At 31.4% G+C, this 22,722-nt stretch overlaps 1 long non-coding RNA gene across 1 annotated transcript in view; it reads left to right on the plus strand.

Annotated features, from left to right (window-relative positions):
• The window catches only part of LOC123595925, a 71,737-nt gene extending 58,160 nt beyond the window's left edge, over positions 1–13,577 (plus strand). The window contains exons 2-3 of the long non-coding RNA XR_006711434.1: positions 11,443–11,505; positions 13,476–13,577. This is a non-coding gene — a long non-coding RNA (uncharacterized LOC123595925). The remainder of the gene's footprint in view (positions 1–11,442; positions 11,506–13,475) is intronic.
• Positions 13,578–22,722: the final 9,145 nt, after the last annotated feature.

Genomic DNA, 22,722 nt, shown 5'->3' on the forward strand with positions numbered 1-22,722 from the left:
TAGGTATTTACCTTTTTCAAAGGGGCACATGCACCCTGATGCTTTAGAAGCATTATTAACAATAGCCAATAGCCAAATTATGGAAAGAGTCTAAATGTCCAACTACTGATGAATGGATAAAGAGATGTGGTCTGTACACACGCACACACACACACACACACACACACACACAGAATATTAGCCATAAAAAAGAATGTAATTTTGCCATTTGCAATGACATGGATGGAGCTACAATGTATTATGCTAAGCAAAATAAGTCAGAGAAAAAGCAAATACCATATGATTTCACTCATGTGGAATTTAGAAACAAAATAGATGAACATAGAGGAAAAGGAAAAAAAGAGGGAGGCAAACCCAAAGAGACTTTTAATTAGAGAAAAAACGGAGGGTTGCTGGAGAGCAGGTTAGCAGGTGGATGGGTTAAATGGGTGATGGATATGAAGGAAGGTATTTGTGATGAGCACTGGCTGTTATATGTAAGTGATGAATCACTAAATTCTCCTAAACCAATATCACCCTATATGCTAAATAACTAGAATTTCAATGAAAACTTGAAACAAAATATAAATAAAAAATAAACTGAAAAAAATGAGCATTTTCCATTGAAACCAGCCATAGGAAAAACTTGTCTGAGTATCTTTTGTCTCTGAATTTAGTCTTTATCATTTTGAGATGAAAACTTTTTCAATTACCTAGTTAAGAGAAAATCATAATGATATAGGAAATGACATTTAAAAATTAATAATGAAAATTTCAATGTAACCCAGAATGTATGATGGACAATTTATAGAGTAAATAGGTAGAATATGTAGACTCAAATCTCTCCAAAAGTTTACTTTAATTCTAGACTAGAAGTGGAATGGAGAAAACTTGTTACTTTCTTAAAATATAAAACCAAATAATTCCAGATGATTATTCTTATTCACATAGGCTAGTTTTGATCACATTTCAAAATTAACTTTAAAAAAAGAGCTAGAGAAAGCTTTGCTTTAAACACAATTATGTATAAGTATGGATGTAGCCTTAGCCTTATAGATATATAGTATAGATATAATTTTCAGAATCTCCAAATCTCTAAAACAAGGAACTTTATTGTATCACATAACTTTCTCTAAATTCATGACTGTATTTATGGAAAAAATATTTTTAATTCCAGTATAGTTAACAAGAAAATTTTAAGACACAAACTTTCTTACATATCTTGAGAAATCCTCGAAGCCTTTGCTTTATTCCCTTATTTTCTATACACATTTGATTGTATTTAGTACTCTCCTTCCTCTAACCATCTCTAATTTTTCAGCTGAGAATCTATGATCACTTGATGTGTCCTAAAGCATGCTGTGTGCCTTTTCCCCAGAGCTCTCACTTATGATAGTATACAGAATAAAATATCATACTCCTTTTGCTGAACGCAGAAAACAAAAATTACTGCTAAAATTTTTGAATCAAACTGATTATTGCTACTCTGTCACAGTTTGCCCTTATATTAGATTTCAACCAAATTCAATTACACAGTGTGCTCCTTGCTGCCATGGAATGAATGGCAGGACAAAGATGAATGAACACAACTGATGCAATTGATTGATCCCAACATGCCTGCCGGTTGATTAATGTGTCTAGGAGCAAAATGAAAAATAGTATTCATCTGTAACTACTGGTCAATTTTTAAATTAACTGAAAATTTCATGAAATATCATGCATTGAATAGAATTTTTTAAAATATTTGAGAATGCTAAGCAAATGTATAGAACTATTTTTATTTAAATGGATACTTTAAAGCAAGAAAATTTGTCCTAGAATTTCTAATATTTATAACATATGTTATAAAATAATAAAGTGTATGTAATGATAATGAGGATATAAACATAATTCAAAGGAGGAAATGGCATTGTATGTGAATTTGAAATGTTTTTATGTATACAAGTTGCTATTTTAATGGGTACTGCTGGAACTTAAAATGGCAAGCAGTGTTATGTTACATATGTGTATGTGTATTTAATTATAAAGTCTTTATTAACATCATTACTATTTTATATAATTTGGACTTAAGTATAGCATGATTACAATAAATCTAATTATTTGATATTTGAGGTACTTTAATATACATGAGTATGGAATTCAGAATTTCTATGGTTTATGAGATCTATTACATGATAGACTAATAAGTGAATCTTTAAATTATATGTTAGAAATCTAATCCACTAAGGATAATTAAAAGCAGATATTGGTGGGGGGGCCGTGTGTGGCTTAGTTGGTTAAGTGTCCGATTTCAGCTCACGTCATGATCTCATGTTTTGTGAATTTGAACCCTGTGCCTGGCTCTGTGCTGCCAGCTGCCAGCCTGGAGTCTACTTTGGATTTTGTGTCTCCCTCTCTCTGTCTCTCTCTACTCTCAAAAATAAATAAACATTAAAAAAAATTTAAGAAACAGATGATGGGTTTATTTATAATAAGTGAAAAGATGTTAAAGGCTAAGAGTTTAAACCTGGTATTCCAAGTCAAAGTTGTTGTCAAAGAACTAGGTCCTTCAGTCATTAGCATACAACTTTATTCTCATGTTATTGGAGTCTCCTTTATCCCTTAGGCCTTACATTCACATTTCTGGCCAGAATAGATCAGAAAGACACAAACTGTCTTTATTGGGTGTTTTTCCTCTTTATTCTTTGGGAAGCTAAACCCTCCCCAGGTTCCTAGTTCAGCCCCTAAAGACTTCCATTTCTGGGGTAAAACAGTAACAATGTATTTGGGCGTTTGTGATTAGTTATGATTATGTTGCATGCGCAGTCTTGTCTGTGAGAGGGTTGGGGATCTTTTAACGTTGACAATTAATTAACAAATGTATTTGATTGCTAATTTTACATGAGTTTAATCACACAATGTAATAACCTTGATATACTAAAAAAATTGTTGTGAAATCTCATTTCTATTCTAGTGCTTCTGTTACAAAAGAGACTACTGTATAAGTTATGGGTTCTGCAGCAAGCAAGCTTATAATTTATCCATATCTCTATTAGTGGAAGCAGGGCCCCCAAAGGCCTCTGCTTAAAGCTATTCTGCATTGTAATCAGATGGAACTTTGATAAAATTGACATTCTAGCTTCTTATTCAGAATTTATGTGACACATGACCATATCCAATTTGTAGATAAGATATTATAATAGAAAAAAGGAACTTCACGTGCAACAATTCAGCCTTTGGCTTCACATATATGCATAGTATGCATTGGAATTCTAATATCTTTGAGAAATATTTTCTACACATGACTGATTCCTTTTTTTTTTTTCTTCGTCTTAATAAAGTTAGCTTCATCATCATTTAAAGCAAGTGTTAGGATCATTATGTCTTAGTTCTTCATGATGTCTTAGTTCTTAAGAATACCTCCACAGAAGAGAAAATACTAACAATAAGCTCCTTATTAACCCACTAATAAATGAAAATTGATTCTAGAAAAATGCTCTGTTCTTCAGTAAAGTATGTCTTACTGTAAAGGACTTGACAAATACAGGCCTTGACCAGTTAATTTCAAGATAGTAAAGTTGCAATTCCTGTAAATAGTTAAGAAAATACTAATATATTTTTTCCATTCAGCACTTGATTTTTGCTTTTGCTTTTGTGTCCCTTCCTTCCTCCTCTTTCTATCTTTTCTTTCTTCTTTTCCTTTTTTTTTTTATTTATTTTTTATTTTGGTAGTCTAAAGTTGAAAGAAAATTGTTTTCTGAAGTAAGTTTTATTTTTTTCTTGGCCATTTTTAGATTACACATTCTGTGTGATTTAATTTGAATACACTGAATTGTGGTCTGATTAAAATATGTGTAACTTGGTATCATTTTTAAGTCACCATTTTATTCATATTCGATGTGAATCTTGAAATTTTTATAATTACTGGGTTTAACTAGGATGTATTTATGTTTTTATCAAATGAATAATGAATAAAAAAATTTTAACATTACAGGTAAATATTTCTATTTTTATGTAGGTTTTTGGATTTGCATGGTTATGATCCAATTGGAAAACAAATGTTTTAAGAAAATATTCATCATTATTTTATTATTAATTTTTTTTCAGTTCACAGTTTAATTGGATAAATTTTCTTATTTAGTGTTAGTGCAGTTAAATACCTTCTTGAATTAAGGCCATAAGATCTGAGGAATGTTTAACCAACATTTTTGTATTTTTTTATTGGGTGGGGGAGAAGGTGGAGAGGGAGAGAGACAGAACTGCCCAGTATATGACTTCCACTTTTCTTTTTCATTTTTAAAATAGAATAGTTTAAGAGATAAGAGCTTTCACTATTGGGTTAATCTGTCTTGGAAATTAGGCAAGCCAAAAAATAAATAAATTAACACGTGGAATTTTCTGGGACTTTCTCTGCTTAAAGTTGTCATTTTGAATGTGTAATCATATCATCCATGAGAAAGTGAATACCATGGCCTAAATTTTGTTTTCAAAGCGCCAAATAAGTAGTGGAATGCTGAAGTTAATTTTTATTTTTTTAAATAAGCAAGCTATACTAAAACAGAATTTATATCCTGTGAAAAATATTTATTTTTTAATATAAATGAAAACAAATTGTGTCTAACACCGATAAAGCATTTTTGATATTCTTTCTTCAAAAAACATATTTTCCAGGGGTACTTACACATCTTTGTCATGAACTCTTTATTCTTGGGAAGTCTATGGACCATCTTCTCAGAATAATATTTTTGAATATCTAAAATAGATGTAATTACAAACGTATTGAAATAGTCATCTATCTCTGTATCTACTGACCTATTGATCACTTGGTCTGTCTGTCTATCATTCTCCATTAAAATAGTAAATAAAATGATCTAGTGACTTATTAATAATTACCATCATTGCAAAGCAGGGACATTAAATCATATTTCAAAATTTCTTGAAATAAACCCCATAATTTGCTATGAAACTATCTTGGGTGTTTAGTGGTAACAAAATCACAGATACTGCTAATACTAATATCATTTCTTACCTATATGTATAGCTAAATAAAATACTAAATTTCACTTAGACATTAGTGAAAATAAAGTGTAATTTTTTGTTTGTTTTTCATCCAAGATCATGGGCTCACTCTCTATGCAATTTTTTTCCCCATTCAAGATAAATGTTTTTATTGAAGATACTTTTTTTTTTTTTTGCAACAAGCATTCTTTCTTTCTGTTATATTGTTTTCAATTTCTAGCATTTCTTTTGGATTCTTTTATTAGAATTTTTGTCTCGCTCCATACATAACTATCTGCTTTTCCAAATTGTGTACTTTTTACATTAGAATTCTTAGCATATTAATCATTGTTGTTTTAAATTCCTGGTCTGATATTTTACTTATGAGCTTTTTTTTTTTTTTTTTTTTTACTGGTGTCTTGTGGATCCTGTTTTAAGAATCAGTAATTATACTGAGTGCCTGATTTTTCACTGTGATAGATGTCTCTGCTATTCTGATGGATAATTCCTATTCTAGAGGAATTCATCATCTAGCAGGAAAACAAAACAAAACAAACAAAAAACAAAAGGATGACAATGAAAAAATTCTGATCAATGGGATAAATGCATTAGTGGATGCATATGTTAACAAGTACTTTGTAAAACAGTATGGTGGTTCCTCAGAAAGTTAAAAAATAGAATTATCCTATGACCAAACAATTGCATTACTAGATATTTACCCAAAGGGCACAGAAATAGTGGTTTGAAGGGATGCATGTATGCCAGTGTTTATAGCATCACTATCAACAATAGCCATATTATTGGTAGAGCCCAAATTTCCATCGACCAATGAATGGATAAAGAAGATGAGGTGTGTGTGTGTGATGGAATATTACTCTGTCATCAAAAAGAATGAAATCTTGCCATTTGCAAGTGGATGTAGCTAGAGTGTATTATGCTAAATGAAATAAGTCAGTCGGAGAAAGACAAATGCCATATGATTTCACTCATATGTGGTATCTAAGAAACAAAACAAATGAAGATAGAGGAAGGGGAAAAAAGAAAAAGAGATAGGGAGGCAAGCCATAAGAGACTCTTAACCATAGAGAACAAACTAAGGGTTGTTGGAGGGGAAGTGGGCAAGGATGGGCTAAGTGGGTGATGGGCATTAAGGAAGACACTTGTTGGGATGTAAATAATGAATCACTAAATTCTATACCTGAAACAAATATTACCTTATATGTTAACTAGAATTTAAATAAACACTTGAAATGTGAACAACAAGAAAACAAATAAAGAAGTACTTTGGGAACATACATAAAAGAGTTAACTTTCTAAAAGGTGATACTATAGGAAACACAAAACATGATGATATTTATAGATGATAATCTCAGAAATATGCAGCCCATCATACCAAGTGTTGAAAGGGACACACATCCAGATCTAGGCAATAATGAAGTTTAAAGATCCAGAGGCATGACAATATTATGTTGCATGTTTTATTGTTATTGTTACTGTGTTGTATTTTTCCTACATCATACATATGAATCTACTGTTAGACCTTTTTTTTTTTTGATCTGCAAGTAAGAAAATGGATTAGCTTGTGATATTTAATATGTCATATATTTAAATATTCAGCTCTGCTATATTCAGACAATTTCAGAAAGAGTATTTTTTTTCTTTTATCATTATAAAGAATTCCACTTTCAGCTATGGTAGACTAGATTGTATGAAACAAATGTTCTTCAAGGTTACCAAAGCCTTGGACTATTGATCAAGATCCCAGAGAGTTAGAAACTCAGAGAGATTAAACACATTTTTGACATTAATTTTCCTCTTGAGTAAATGGCGAACCCAAAAAACTACAGCTGAATTGTAGGAGTATGAGAAGAAAGCCGTTAATGAGAACCTTGTAAATTAAGTTGAACTACCCTGAGTTATGTAGGGCAGCAGTGAAATTGGAGTTTAGAACTGTCAATTAAGAAGGGCCTGGTTAAACATACCATGTCTCTTCTTTGGGGCCCTTCTAAAACTTACATAGCAGTAAGCATGAATGAGAAATAAATATGACCTTATCTACAAGCAAAACTAAGCCCTAATGAGAGCTGGTTTAAGATGGTTTAAACTAACTAGTTTAAGATGATCAACCATAATTAAACTTGCTTCCAAAGGCAATATTAACTTCTTTCTGGAAGATAACCTCAGCAGAACCATAAATTGTTCCTGAGTTTTTTCTTTGGAAACAAAAATAACCCAGCATTCAATAAGAAATAATGAGATTTTCAGAAAGATAAAACAGTAGCAATTCAAATAAGACAGTAGAATGAAATACAGAAGTGATTGATGAATAAGATTTATGCTTTAAAATAAATGATTATTATAAGAATTTAAATAGCAATAGAAGGGTTCATAAGGAGTCTGCAAAGGGTACAGGATAATAGATACGAAAAATATTTAAAGGAATAATTGTGAAAATTTTCCAAAATTTGAAATATTGAAAAAAATTGAAAAATTGAAAAATTTCCAAAATTGAAAAAAGGCTTTATGTTCACCTTTTGGAAGTTTTACAAAGTGCTGCAAATTTAAAAAGAAATACATCTGGCGTATTATATGAAAACTGATGATATAAAATAAACAAAATTTTAAAAGTAGCTAGAAAGCAAAGAACAATGTAAGAATGGTAGTTGACTTACCAGTAAAAATAAAATATGGCATAAATAATAGAAAGCTATCAAATTATGTCATCAACATGCTGAAAAAAAGAATAATGCCAACATGGGACTCTAAACCCAGCAAAATTTGTCTTTAAATAAGAGAGAAAATAAATACAATTTTAGAAAAACCAACTAAGGACATGTGTCACTAGTGTAACATTACAATGGAAAACATAAAAAACAATTTTTTAGGTCAGAGGAAAATTATTCCATATTGATGCAAGAAGAAATGAATAGAAATACAAAGGTTAAATATATGTATTAAATTAATATAGAGAGTCTACACTGATAGCCATACTATCTTGAGAAATTTAAATATACATAGGAATAAGACAAAGCACCATTATCAGAAAAGAGAGAGAAATAAATAAGAGGTAACCTTTCAATTTCTCACATTGACCAGTAGGTGGTAAAATAATAATTTTAGTTACAATATGACAAGGATGTATGTAGAAATCTCTAGGGTAATCATTAAAATAATAATAAAATAGTATAGGATTAGCTAGTTAATGAGATATATATACATATAAAATATTACAAACATTAATTTAATAGCTGACCAAAAAGGAGAGGCAAATGAATAAATAAAACAACTAGAACATAGATGGCAAAATGACTTATAAATCCAAATGCATCAACAATTACATTGTGTTGTAAGAAACAAAAACAAAAACAAATAATTCCATTAAGAAATCAATGGTTGAGACTGACAAGAGTCAGTAAAAAAAAAAAAAATGCATATTACCTTAAAAGAAGGTACAAATTAAAAATAATGATACAAAGTATCATTACAAAGTAAGTAAAAGGGCAAAGTATATAGCATATATACACTAGCTAAAGAGATCTGCTATAACTTTTTTCCCACAAGGGAACAGTAGATTTTAAAGCAAGAAACATTATGACAGATAAAAAGGGATGTTTCATAATGATAAAAGAATCACTCTATGTAGAAGACTTAAGAATTCTAAGTTTATTTTCAGCTAATAACAGTCTAATATGTATATGCATATATACATATATGTATATATGATTTTTATTTTTATTTATTTTTATTTTTTATTTGAGAGAGAGAGAGTGAATGCAAGCAGCGGAGAGAGGCAGAGGGAGAGAGAGAATCTTAAGCAGGCTCTACACACAGTGTGGAGCCCGACGTGGGACTGGGTCCCACTACCCTGGGATCATGACCTAAATGGAAATGAGAAGTTGGACCCTAAACTGGCTGAGCCACCCATGCGCCCCTCCAGCATATATAATTTCAGTATTTTCCACTGAAATGGGAAATAAGAAAAGCATTTCCATTTTCACTTCATCAGTATAACACTGGGTCGAAGTACATTGACAATAAAATAAGATAAAAGGAAATTAAAAGTTTAAGAAATAGAAATAAACTATTTTTGTTTATAAATGGTGTAATTTTCTATCTAGATAATCCAATAGTGTAACATTGTACATTTAGTACATTAGTGTACATTTATAATGCACAGGTTCAATATGAAAATAAATTTACTGATACCCAATAACTATAAGCAATTACAACATAGTTTTAGGAAAAGTGTCACAATAGCTTTGAAAACAAAAAAGTATATAAGTAACATAATATATGCAAGATTTTGAAACAAAATTATAGACGTATTAGTCAAATTGAAGAAAATTTAAAGGAAGGCATCAAGTGCATTGCTTAGAAGACTAATTATTATACATTTTTAAATGTTGATTCTGTGCAATATTGTAAAATATGTCAATTCTGCCTAAATATCATTCCTTGATTCAATATAGTACTGTTATAAATTGATGGTTTTGTGTAAACTGAAAAGTTGATTTTAAATTCATATGGAATTGAAAATATCCAAGTTTATCCAAGGTAATCTTTCATTCTTTAAAGTTAACTTAAAAATTGTGTTATAACTTATAGGCAACATGTATCCAAATTTTAGATGTACAGCTTGTTGAAGTTTTACATATGTATAACCTAAGGTAAATAACTTTTCAGCATCACAGATTTTCTCAAGCCTCCTCTCAGCAGTTACTTCCACTGTAATCTGTATTTTGTCCAAAATCACCATAGATTAATTTTGCATTCTACTTGAACTTCATATAAACAGAAATAGTAGGTGTCCTTTTGCATCCGACTTCTTTCACTCATCATTATGCCTTAGATTCATCCCTGTTTCTTCATCATAAGGCCGTTTATTTTTTCTGCCATTGTGAATGGTTGGTAATACTTCAAAGGCCAATTTTGACATTAAAATATAGTTTGCAATTATTTATGTTGTCCTAACTTGTGGAAAATGAATTTTAATATTGTATTATTGAATGTTTCATTAACATGTCTTTACAATTTTTTTGCTTTAGAATTTCTCTTTGTCAGGCAATCTATTAGTTTTGGTAATTGAATGGGTTTGGAGCAAAAGTCTCAGATTCTTCTTTCCTGCAGCTTAGAATTGCACTGATTAAAAAAAAAAAACACACTATGTGCGTAGGGGCACCTTGGTGGCTCAAGACTTCGCTAAGCGTCAGACTCTTGGCTTTGGCTCAGGTCATGATCTCACGGTTCGTGGCAGCTCTGCCAGCACACAGCCTACTTGGGATTTTTCTCTCCCAGTCTCTTTGCCCAGTCTCTTTGCCCTCCCTGACTTGCCCTCCCCCTCGAAAAATAAATAAACATAAAAATAAAACACTATGGTACATGTAAATGCCAGCGGGGACATTTATTCAATCAAATGTTTATGATGTACAAAAGGGAGAAAATGATACCCAAACTAAGTTCTAAGTGCGTATGTATGCAGGATGAGGGTGGCGGTTGCCTAGGAAATCTTCCCTTAGTAAATGATGTTTGTCTGTCAAGTGGAAAGAGACAAGGTCATAGAATCTCAGAGAGAAGCAATAGCATGCACAAAGGCCCAGTTGCAAATAATTGTCTTACATTCTGCTTTTATTTTTACTGTTCTTTTTATTTTGTTTTTTATTTATTTATTTATTTTTTTTTGAGAGAGTGTGTGTGTACAAGCGGGGGAGGGGCAGGTAGAGACTCTTAAGCAGGCTACACACTCAGTTCAGAGGCAAAGCTGGATGTGGGGCTCGATCTCATGACTGAGATCATGTCCTGAGCCAAAATCAAGAGTCAGATGCTTAACTGACTGATCCATCCAGGTGCCCATTACTGTTCTTTTTAAATTTTACTTTTATAACGTGAAAGAAGACGATAGCTCCATACTTATATTCTCATCTGGAGGAACATCTACTAGATTTACCCCACTGACCTCATGTCCTACCCTCTCACACCTTTCTCCCTAGTGGCACAGGAATGAATTATCGAGTGGATTTGAGGTAAGGAATTAGGTAGCTATATCACAATACCTCTTCAGTCTTCTTTTAGGTTGTTTGCCTTTGGTGGGTTTGAGGCCATATTTGAAGGGGCTTGCTTGCTCCTGTAGAATCGATCAGCAGTGTTGTAGTTTTGTATGTTTCAGAGTGGGTAAATCTATGTCTGCTTTAAAAATAAGGTAACTAAATATATGAAAGGATGAAGACAATTTTTGTAATCAGGTTTATCAGAAAATAAAGTCCACATTTTGACCTGCCTCTTACTGATTTTTGTCTATATCCAAATTAGTTCTAAAATTATTTTTCAAGGTTAGATCTTTTTATTTGCCCAAATCTCAACATATAAGCTAACTAAGCTATTAAGTAGATGGCTGTTATATTTGCATATATTTATGCTAATCTAAACATATTTTCAATGTAAAGTACAGATAACATTATTTGACAACATACATATCATTCATTATTTCAGGTCTGAATAAAGATTTTCATATCTCTTTGTTTCATTATCGTTAAAAGAAGACATAAGTGAAAGGTAATTATTTTTAGAACTAATTCTCTTACCTTAAAACTCCCTTTACTCAATGACACCGAATTTCTCTGAATCTCAAAGTAGTACAGTTAACTTTGAGGATATCCTGTAATCTTCTTTCTATTTTCAGTCACTGACCAATTCTGTGAATGTATTCTTGTCAATATCCCTTGTGTGGTAATATATGCTTTCAAGACTGATCATGGGGGAGCACATCTCTGAGACCTTTATTGATTCAGAGTTGTTATACTGTTCCCTTGCGTTCCCACTCTGACACGAAAATGCTTCTAATTTATTGAGTCACAATATTTGTATACTTACAGTATCTATCAAAATGACAGCTTGTAAATATCAAATTAATGAATAAATTAATGTATAGTTGGGTTTTATTATCTTTTACAGCATATTATATTGAACAGGATACTTTAGGAAAAGGAATGCAGTGCTGCCATAGCTGAATTTTGTGACACTGTAGGATCAAATATAAATGTATATATCTAGGAAGATGTATGTGAAGTCTAGAAAATGATTAACATTTCCTAGACTACATTTCCTGGGGCTTCACAAAGGAAAGCCATAAACTGAATATCCGGTTCCATTACACACTGCTTCTTTAAACACGAAGCAGTTGATTTATTTAACAACTTGGACTACAATGTAAACTTTTGTACCTTTGAGCTTTTTCCTCAGTATTTCTCACGTATCTAAACACTCCTTCCAACTCACAAAGCATTTCCTGTTTTAAGAGCTCGCAAACAAATCCCACTTGTTCTGTTAAACCTTCCCAATACATCTCCACAGGTGTTTATATCTCATGTCATTTAAAGGTTACATAAAAAAAGATCATTACAAATTATTAATGATAAACTCTATCCACATTGTCCTGTGATATTTCTTCCACCTTTTCCTAGAATCCTATATTTCTTAAAGATAACATTGGTGTATATCTTGACTACATAATTAGAGAGAAATGTCTTTGAGGGCATGCCTGTTTTATATCCGTTGATTTCTCTATCTCAGAAAATATTCCATATATATTTGTTCCTTATTTTTTATTAAAGGCTTACAGAAAAAAATTGTACTTGTAAGTATTAAGCATATGACTAGTATGGCAATTTCCTCTCATGTCAATATAGATTATTTTAATTACTATAAAATGTGACTTGCAACTTCATTTTTCGTGATTCGTCGTGAATTATTGCCTCTCAATTTGAGTAAAGGGGCATATCATTTTCCTGATTATCAGTATTCTATTCATTAAGACACCATAATGTGAACACAGTATAATACTTTGAAATGCCACTAAACTAAGCCAATTATTTTATATTATTTTAAGTAGGAGTGGCATAACTTGGTAGCTCAACTGCTTTATAAACCGTCACAATTAAATGGTGATGTACATCCCGTCCTTTGTATCTACATAGAAAACTGCACATATCACATACTGATTACCGAGCTTTGCTGATATATGACTTAACAAATATACATATGCTGCCTGTGGTAAACTGTTGCCCTCAAGTTCGTGAGCAGCAAGAGCTTTTTATTTTAGTTTTAACATGATCTGTGTGTCTGTCTTTGTCATCTATGGGCAATGATTAGTTATTGTATTTTATATTTCATAGTTCTTTTCTTACTCTTATATTTCTTGAGTTTTATTAAAGTCAAGTTACCTGATATGACAAAGGTTTCCCCACATAGCTGTGACATTCGGTGTTTTCTATATATGGAAATATGACACAATTAAAGGTATATTTGGAGGACTTATAAATGCTCTATAGTAATTAAATATACGATTAAATTGTGACAAAATTAATTTAATGAAATGAACAATATTTACTTCTGAAGCTTTCCTGTTGAACATTTTAGAGAACATTGCTCCACTACACACTCATTTTTATAATTTAAAATGCCAAGATTTTAAGTGATTTTTTTAAGCTCATGGTTTTTGTTTTTTTTTTTTTTGTCTCTGTAAGGAAAACTCACCAACTAACGAAACTCCACTCCCCTAAATAACAGCAAAAAAAAGCAAACCTATGAAAACAAAACAAAACAAGATACCAAACAACCAGACCATTGAGATTTTAAAATAAAGGTTAGTTTAATCAACGATTTTTTTCAAAAAGTTAATATTGTGCAATCCTTTATCACCATGATAAAAGACAGGCTTTTGAATATTATGTCTCTTCAGTAGTCATGTTCATAATCAGAGAGTTAACTGCTGCAGAAGAGTAGCTAGGTGTTAACAGTGGATGTGGAGGATTCCACAGGTGGAATTAACAGAATCCCAGTTTTAAACTTAAAACAGCTGGTCAAGTGAATACATTTGAATGGACATTTAAAATGATATGAAGAGTTAAACATGGAGCTGCAAATGACAGGAGAAATGTGTGTTGTGCTCTTAATCTCTTCCTTCCAAAGACTATCTACCTTGCATTCTTCATTATTACCCTTTGCTTTAGCTAGACACCTCCACTAGCAATCCCCAGCTAGCTCACATTGGACATTAAATATTTATTTACAGGTGGCATATACAATATATACATCAGTGTGTCTCATTTCTAAGTAACTGAATATAAAACTTTTTGCATATTTCAACTGTGATCATTTGTTATTTTTCTTAGATTTACATTTTTTCTTTCTCTTTCTCCTTCCCTTATTTTCTTAATTTATCTTTCCTTTTTTACTTCCTGTCTACCCATGAAAATCTGTATTAGGCAATAATTTTCAGAGACTATCATTCTCAATAATCTCTTTTATTTTCCCAAATCATCAAAATGCTTCCAAATATTTCAGTATGAATATTCTTGAATAATTTCTCTTGCAGATTATATACCATTTTAAAGAAATAGGAAATGTAAAAAAGTAAGAAAATTGTATATTTTTCAGAGATGTAGCTCCAGAATGTGCTACAGTACTTAACACATTTTATGATTTTAGATAACTGCAAAATATCACTTCTATTACTTTACTATAACACTTTGACTAGTTTTTTAACTACATTCATTCAGTGTTTTAATCCTTATTATTCCTGTATTTTCTCAGTACGGGGTTATATCATCACAGTTGCACTTGAATTCAGGACTTCACTTTTAACTACTTAACATGTTAAACCTTCAATATATAAGAATTTCTGATCTTGAATATTTGTATATTTCCTCAAAATAGGTTATTCGTCTCTCAATCCTTCCTCTTTTTCTTTCTTCTCTCTTTTCTTTCTGTTTTTTCCCTCTCTTTTTCTTGTTCTCTTAGGCTTTCAGTGGGAGTGGTATAATGAAGACAGAGAAATGTGACAGAGGTGAATAAAAGAACACCCTGGAGAAAAAGAAGAATCTAAGCTGTCAAGGAGGAGGGGAAGCCATGGCCTACACACACAACAAATTGACGATTCCGCCACTTTCATTACCTTTTATCCCACTCACCTTCCATTATCCTCTTTCTTCTTACTATTATAGACTTATTTTCTCCACCATAAGACACTTCAGCTTTGGATCAAGTAAAATATGGCCTTCAGTTCTTATAAACACTATCCTTAGTATAACTACAAATAAGCATAAATCAGTAGTAAGTAAATGTATAACTAAATAAATTCACAAATAGACAACCAAATGGAAAATGTATATGTATAAAGATACAGATGATAATGCATATATAGATGTGACATTATGAATTGATATATTCTTACTTCTTTTGAGTGCTCCTCAGTAGTCAGTGATGACCTTGCCTCCCTTTAACTTCTTCTAAAGATCCTCATCTGCTAATCCAATTTTTTAAATTAATTTTACAATCCTAACATCATGAGCATATTCTCAGCTTGTTCTGTTTTAATTTTCAGTAGGGAAATTTGATAATTTACAGAAGATCAATAACAATAAGCAAAACTTGCATTAGTTCCTTTTCTTGACATACAATTCCATTTTAATTTTCAACTACCCAATTCCACCATCATATAATTTTTGTTTGTTTTGTTTTTGTTTTGTTTTTGTTTTTGTATTCACACATATGTACCTTAATTGTGTCTAGCTTGTGATTTCTCTTCTTTCCTCATGTTCTAGGCTTTCGGAATCACTCCTCTTCCATTAACTTCAGCCTCATCTTTATATTTCTTTGATTTAATATAAAAATAGAACATCTCAAATAACAATGGTAAAATTTTCCTCTTCATTCATCTCTTATATGGTCTTTCTTCACTGATAATATTCTTAAATAGGAGTCTATATTTCCCTTATAATTTCCTACTTAGTAATCAAACTCATACAGTGTTATTTGTGAAATAGCATTGCACGATGCTGTGATTAAGATGGACAATTATTTTTAAAAAAGATAGCCAATTATTTTTGCATTGTTAATTCCACTGAAAATGTTCTGCATGTCTATTGATTTCTCAGGATCACTGGATATTGTACTCACTGATTCTTTAATATCTTCTACTTTATTGATGTAACCACTCCATCTTTTTACATTTTTTTTCTCAATCATGGCTTATCAAATATCCTTTGTGGACCCATCTTCTTCCAATAGTTTATTGACTGTCAGTATACTCTTTGCTTTCTGCTCTGTGGTGATACATTCAACCCCTGTCTTCTCTCTCACTTATAACTTGATGAATCTCAATCAAGACCTCTTAATTGATCTAAAAATACATAATCAGGATCCAATAAACCTCATAAACCTTTTAAATACTAGGACGTAAAGACCCAAAGATGGGAAAAACAGATGTCCATGAAATACACAGAAAAATATGAAAATAATCAGCCATGTACAAATTGTGACTGGTGTTACAAGAAGAAAGATATGTGGTAACAGGAGATTTTACAGTTGGAGAATTTGATCTAGTCAAGTATGTATGGAAAGTCTTTTCTAATGAAGTGAAACAACTTAAATCTTATGTATTAGTAGCCTCAAATTTGGCAAAAGAAGAGATTTCCACACAGAACAGAACAACATGTGCAAGGACTCTATGATAGGAAAGAACATGGTGCCCTATAGGAATTATATGGGTAATATAGCGATGATGAGATGTGTGTTTGTTGCAAGGTACAGACAGGCAGAGATAGGTACCAAAATATAAAGGCATATTAAGTTTTTAAAAAATTATTCTTTTTAACAGGGCAGTAGAAAATAGTTTAAAATATTAGTTATAGTAGTTATTTGGATATTTAAATTAATGACTTTTGCCTCTGATTAATGGGACAGAATGACAATAAATCATATATAGAGGCTATCACTGTAAATTGGTATGAAGAATATAGATTTATATTGGGATAAGAAAATATTCAGGGATCCAGAGAAACCTGAATTGTTTTAGATATAATCAGAAGTTTCTATTGAGAGCATCTGGTGACCAATTAGGTATGGAGAGTGAGGGTAAGTTAAAGATGTCATCAAATTGTTACCATCACATAACTGGATTGTTGATTATGTTGTTGCGAAGATACTGGAAAGAAAATTTAAGTCTATTTTTGTGGGAAGAGTACACTTGATGTTTGATATGTTTTTGAGATTTCAAAGGAGAGAAGCCAGGTAGGCATGTGGATATATATGTCTGATATAGAAGTAATATAACTGGGAAATATTTAAAAATTAGTGAAATACTTGTGTATACCCAGCAATTAAACATGTGGGCATAAATATGATTGCTTAGGCAAATATATTTCTCACAATATATTGAGAAGAAAGATGAAGACAGAATCCTTAGGAATCCAATCAGTGTTGGGGAAGAAGACATTAATTCTGTAAAAGAAACATGGAAGTAACAATCTAAGAGGAAGAGAAAATTGACCAGAAAAGCTTAAAAATGTGTATCCAAAGTGGTGCTGCAACCATTGTGTAAAATGCTGATCAAAAGATAAAAATTGGTAAATAGATATCTTGTTTAGTATTGTCCTTAGAAGTAACTGTTTCATTGGTGGTGGTAAAAATAACACAAGTATAATACCTAATATGTGCAGGTGCTGTTCTAAGCACATTAAATATATTAACTTATTTATTGGAATGAGAAATAAGGTACATACTTTTTTTTTTCAATACTCACTACATAGATGATACAATTATGGCATAGAAACTCTAAGTATGAGATGGCTAAAAACTCAGGTGGCTAGTAAATAGTTGTAATTTGGATATGAGAGGTCTATTTAATGAGTCCTTGATCATTTTTTTTTTTGATAATAAGGGTAAGACAGTTTGGAGTAAAGTGTGATGGTATAGGAGGAAAGTAAATAGAAAGCAGATACAGATAATTCTTCAGGAGCAAAGTGAGCTACATATTTGAGTAAATGCAGATGAATATTGACTATATTGGGGTAACAATGTCTGGTGAATTTAACATACAGAAATAATTAAAATATACATAATAAACATAAATCTTTTTTAATGTTATTATTTTTAATTTTTTAAATATTTGTTTATTTTTGAGAGACAGAGGGACAGAGCCTGAGCGGGAGAGGTGCAGACAGAAAGGGAGACAGAATCAAGCAGGCTCCAGGTTCTGGGCTGCCAGCACAGAGCCTGATGCAGGGCTTGAACTCATGAACCGTGAGATCATGACCTGAGCCAAAGTCAGATGCTTAACTGACTGAGCCACCCAGATGCCCCTAATGTTTGTTTCTGAGAGAGAGAGAGAAAGAGAGCGGGAGAGAGGGAGAGGGGGAGAGAGAGAGAGAGAGAGTGCGAGCATGAGCAGAGGAGGGGCAGAGAGAGAGGGAGACACAGAATCTGAAGCAGGCTCCAGGCTCTGAGCTGAAAGTACAGAGCCCGATGTGGGGCTGGAACCCAGGAACTGCAAGATCATGACATAAACCAAAGTCAGACGCTTAATGAACTGAGCCACAGAGGCGCCCCAATATACATAATAAACATATAATTCAAAAGGGAACTATATGCAGTTGAATTTTTCCAAGGTCTTTGCATTTCCTAGGAGATGTGTATTTGCCTTTCATCAAAATGCAACTAGTGATTTTTAGATTAAGCACTGAAATAATTGTAAAGTAAAACATAAATGCCTAGGAAATGATGAGACTGGATAAAATTCAACAAAAGTGCACAGTAAAGATAAATAAATAACAAAGAGGTCAAATTAGATTAACTCAAATATACATTAAATGTATTTAGATTTATCTCTGGAAAGGATACAGTAGGCAGAAACAAGGCAGGCGTCCTGTTGTTACACAGAAATAGTAGATAAATTACCCCCAAATATCACAATTTTAATTACATTTGAGAAGAAGTCTTTCCTAAGTGTGATGATACTGTTGATTAATTTCTCCCAAGACTACTTGTTAGTCCGATGTTAGGGGTTTTATGGGTAGGTGAATCTACCAAAGGAAATGTGGCAAACAGACTAATCTCTTACAAAATCAGTAGAAAATATAGAATTACTCTCCCTTTTTTAACAGTAAAATCATCTCTTGCACCCATAGTAAATATTATCATGGATTGGGATACAAATCAAGTATCAAGTCTCAGTTAATTCTGTATTCCAAGTTTCTTTTTTACATAGCTATCTAAGGCTTTTTACTGTTTTTACCTAAGTGTCCTATTTGAACAAGCATAGAAAAACATAAATAGGAAAATACTAAGTGAATTAAATTAAAGTAATGTAGCTAATTATGGATGATGTGCTTTCAACAGACTATTTCATTAGTTTAATCAATATCTCATAGTTTGCTTTTTGTTTTTTTTTTTATTTAAAACTTTTAATCTGATCCTTGCAGTAAGAATATAAAAACACAAGGGAAACTAAATGAAAAGTAAATCTGACTTAAATTAAAACATCCCTGATTTAAATTGGAACATTGACATTTGTAAATAATTTGTCACAGAACATTTGGTATAGGGTAAGCACATCAAATGATACATTAATCTAAAATCAGCTAACACTAGAGATAGAGAAAAGGTTAGTTAGGGGATTGAGCATATGAAGGTTATAAAAGGCAACTTAATTACTTAAAATTTTCATTGAATATAGGATATACATGTCACTTTTCATTTGCCAGGATATTGATTTGGTTTCTTGCATTGCTATGGAACCTTATGAGGAAGATTTGTATGTTCATTTGTATGTTCATTACTATTTAATTTATAAAAACATGATATATTTATATTCTTTTAAAATTATAGCACTGAATTAGTCTCAATTATAAAATATTTTATTGTGAAAAATTTGTATTTTAAAAGTTACAAAAATAATTTCTGAATAAGTATTAGATACAGATTCCCCAAATGATGTATATTTACTTAATTATAATTTATCTCCTTTTTCCCCTTTCCTCTTTCTTTAGCATTAATATTGACTGTATACATGTGTTTTTATATATAAACTATTATGTAAATACTGCAATGAATATACTTTAAAAACAAAAAGATATTATTAAACCATAGAACAATTATCAAAATCCAAAATTGATATTAATACAGTCCTATAATTTCACATATAGACTCTGTTCACATTTTTCTGAAGTTCTGACAGAGGTTTATCAAAGATCCAAAATAAGATATCACATTTATTTTTGTTAAAAAAGACATATGTTTAAAAATCCTTGGCCTAAAATACAAGTTTTCACATATTTTCATGTAGAGGTGTCTATTAGTCATTAGGGTTTTGTGTGTGCATGAGTATACATCAAAAAGTCATAATAATTATGCATCATTTTCTCATAAGTACTGAATATGTGATTCTTATATTTGGGCATTTGTGATTCATCATGAGAATTCTTGTATAATGAGTAAATAATTTAAACAGAATAAAATTGAGAAATATAGTGGACAATAATGGTAACCAAATATATAATGAACAAATATTTATTCCGCATTTGTGTCAGTGGTGGTAGATTTTGCATTCACACTTATCAGAGAATACTTCACAATCCATATTAAAAATATAAAAACACACACATAGATATACTCCCATTGAAAGTGTTGCTCTGAGTAAATAAAATTTTCACTTGGCCATTTAACTTTAATAGAGAATGCTACACTAGACTTCCATATAATTTAAAAGACCTAATTAAAATAGTTACTTTTGAAAATCACATCAAAGATATTAACTGCTAAGTACATTTCTTATTTTTAATATTGTTCATTCTTATATGAATGGAGTGAATATATGATAAAATATTGACAATTGAAATGTGTTATAAATCAATCTTTTTCTAGCTTAAGGCAGTGTTAGCACCACTTTAATTTTAAAATATTCCATTTTTCAGAACCTCAAGTTATTAATCCTTAAGAGTACATTTTTATAGCAAAGTATAATCAACTATTAAATAAAATCCAGGGGCTCCTGGGTGGCTCACTCAGTTACTTTGGCTCAGGTCATGATCTCATGGTGGATGGGTTGGAGCCCCATGTCCGGCTCTGTGCTGACAGCTCAGAGCCTGGAACCTGCTTTGGATTCTGTGCCTCCCCCTTTCTCTCCCCCTCCGCTGCTTGCCCTCTGTTTCTCTCTCAAAAATAAATAAACATTGGGGCGCCTGGGTGGCGCAGTCGGTTAAGCGTCCGACTTCAGCCAGGTCACGATCTCGCGGTCCGTGAGTTCGAGCCCCGCGTCGGGCTCTGTGCCGATAGCTCAGAGCCTGGAGCCTGTTTCCGATTCTGTGTCTCCCTCTCTCTCTGCCCCTCTCCCGTTCATGCTCTGTCTCTCTCTGTCCCAAAAATAAATAAACATTGAAAAAAAAAAATAAATAAATAAACATTTAAAAAATTTAAATAAAATCCAGGTAGGAAATATAGAAAATGTAAATATTTTAATTAGACAAATATATAACCACTGAGAACATTAGTTCTGTTTACATAAATTCTTTAAAATGATGTATAATCAATAATTTGCCACTTTGCTATGGTACCAGTGATTTTACCATTCATTTTTCTGTATTACTAAATTAGCCAATTGTTTTTCTGCTATAAGCATTCTATTTGTTAAGGATTCATAAATGCCAATACCATTAAAGGAACCTAAATTTACAAATTTGAAAAAAGGATAATAACACAGAAACAAACTTGTATAGTGATTATTACATGTTGGTATGTGTTTACAGTCTCATTAATATGTCTCATTACATATATACCATGCATCACATTTTTATTGAAACAGTTTAGCATATTACATGTTTGATTGCACAGCATGATACTTTGTGACAATTATGAAACAAACTCCATTCTAGAAGTTTTACATATACTAACTTCATTAACTTCGTGGTGCACAACTTTCTGAAATGTCAGTCACTAGTACATGTTAGTCAAATTATATATTGAAGATATTTTGTCTTTATCCCTTAATGATATGCAGCAAATTTATGATGAAAAAACCCAAAACACTAACAAATACTGTTTGTAAAATTTAGAAGAAAACATAGGAAAAACTTTATGTCCTTGAATTAGGAAAAGATTTCTAAGATATCATGCCCCAAACAATATGCCATTGAAATTAAAAAAAGAAAATGCTACTCCAAAGACACTAATTGAAGAATGAAAAGACAAGAAACAGACTAGGAAAAAATATTGGCAAATTGCATATTAGATAAAGGAACTTGCATCAAGACTATACAGACATAAGAAAACCCAAATGGTAAGAAGACAAGCAACCTGATAAAGAACGAGTGAAAGATCTGAGAAAATCCTTTACAAAGAAGACCTTTGTATTGCAATTAGCACTTGAAAAGATGCTAAACACTAACAATCATTAGGGAAATTAAAATAATAACTATAAATAATAATAATAATAAATAATAAATAATAACTAAAAATAATAATAATAATGAAAGAGATAGAGACCGAGAACAGATAAGAGGATTAAAAAGACAAATAGCTGGGAAAATGGAATTTATTGGTGAATATAGTTAAAAGGTATACAGGAGATTCTTACCATATTCTCACGTTGCTATAAACTTGAATTCATACCAAAATGAAAGGTTACAAAAAGAAATTTCCAGAAAAACTGAGAATTATATAACACATAAAAGGACAATTTCTTCCATAACTATTAGACTCTATATAACTAAAGAAAGATGCAATAATACTTCTACTTCTCTACATGTCTACATCCTCTTCCCTTTTGTAAAATAATCACATGTCATTTTTAAGGACCACACTGTTACTTTATCTCAAATTAATTGCCTTAAGATCATTCATTAACTTTACAGCATCCTACAACATGTCCGCCTGTTTTAATATTGCCAATTTATCATAGTCAACTTAATTTAACTTAACATTTAAGTTTGACTCGGG

The sequence above is a fragment of the Leopardus geoffroyi genome, chromosome B1, assembly GCF_018350155.1.
Source record: "Leopardus geoffroyi isolate Oge1 chromosome B1, O.geoffroyi_Oge1_pat1.0, whole genome shotgun sequence".
Lineage (NCBI taxonomy): Eukaryota > Metazoa > Chordata > Mammalia > Carnivora > Felidae > Leopardus > Leopardus geoffroyi.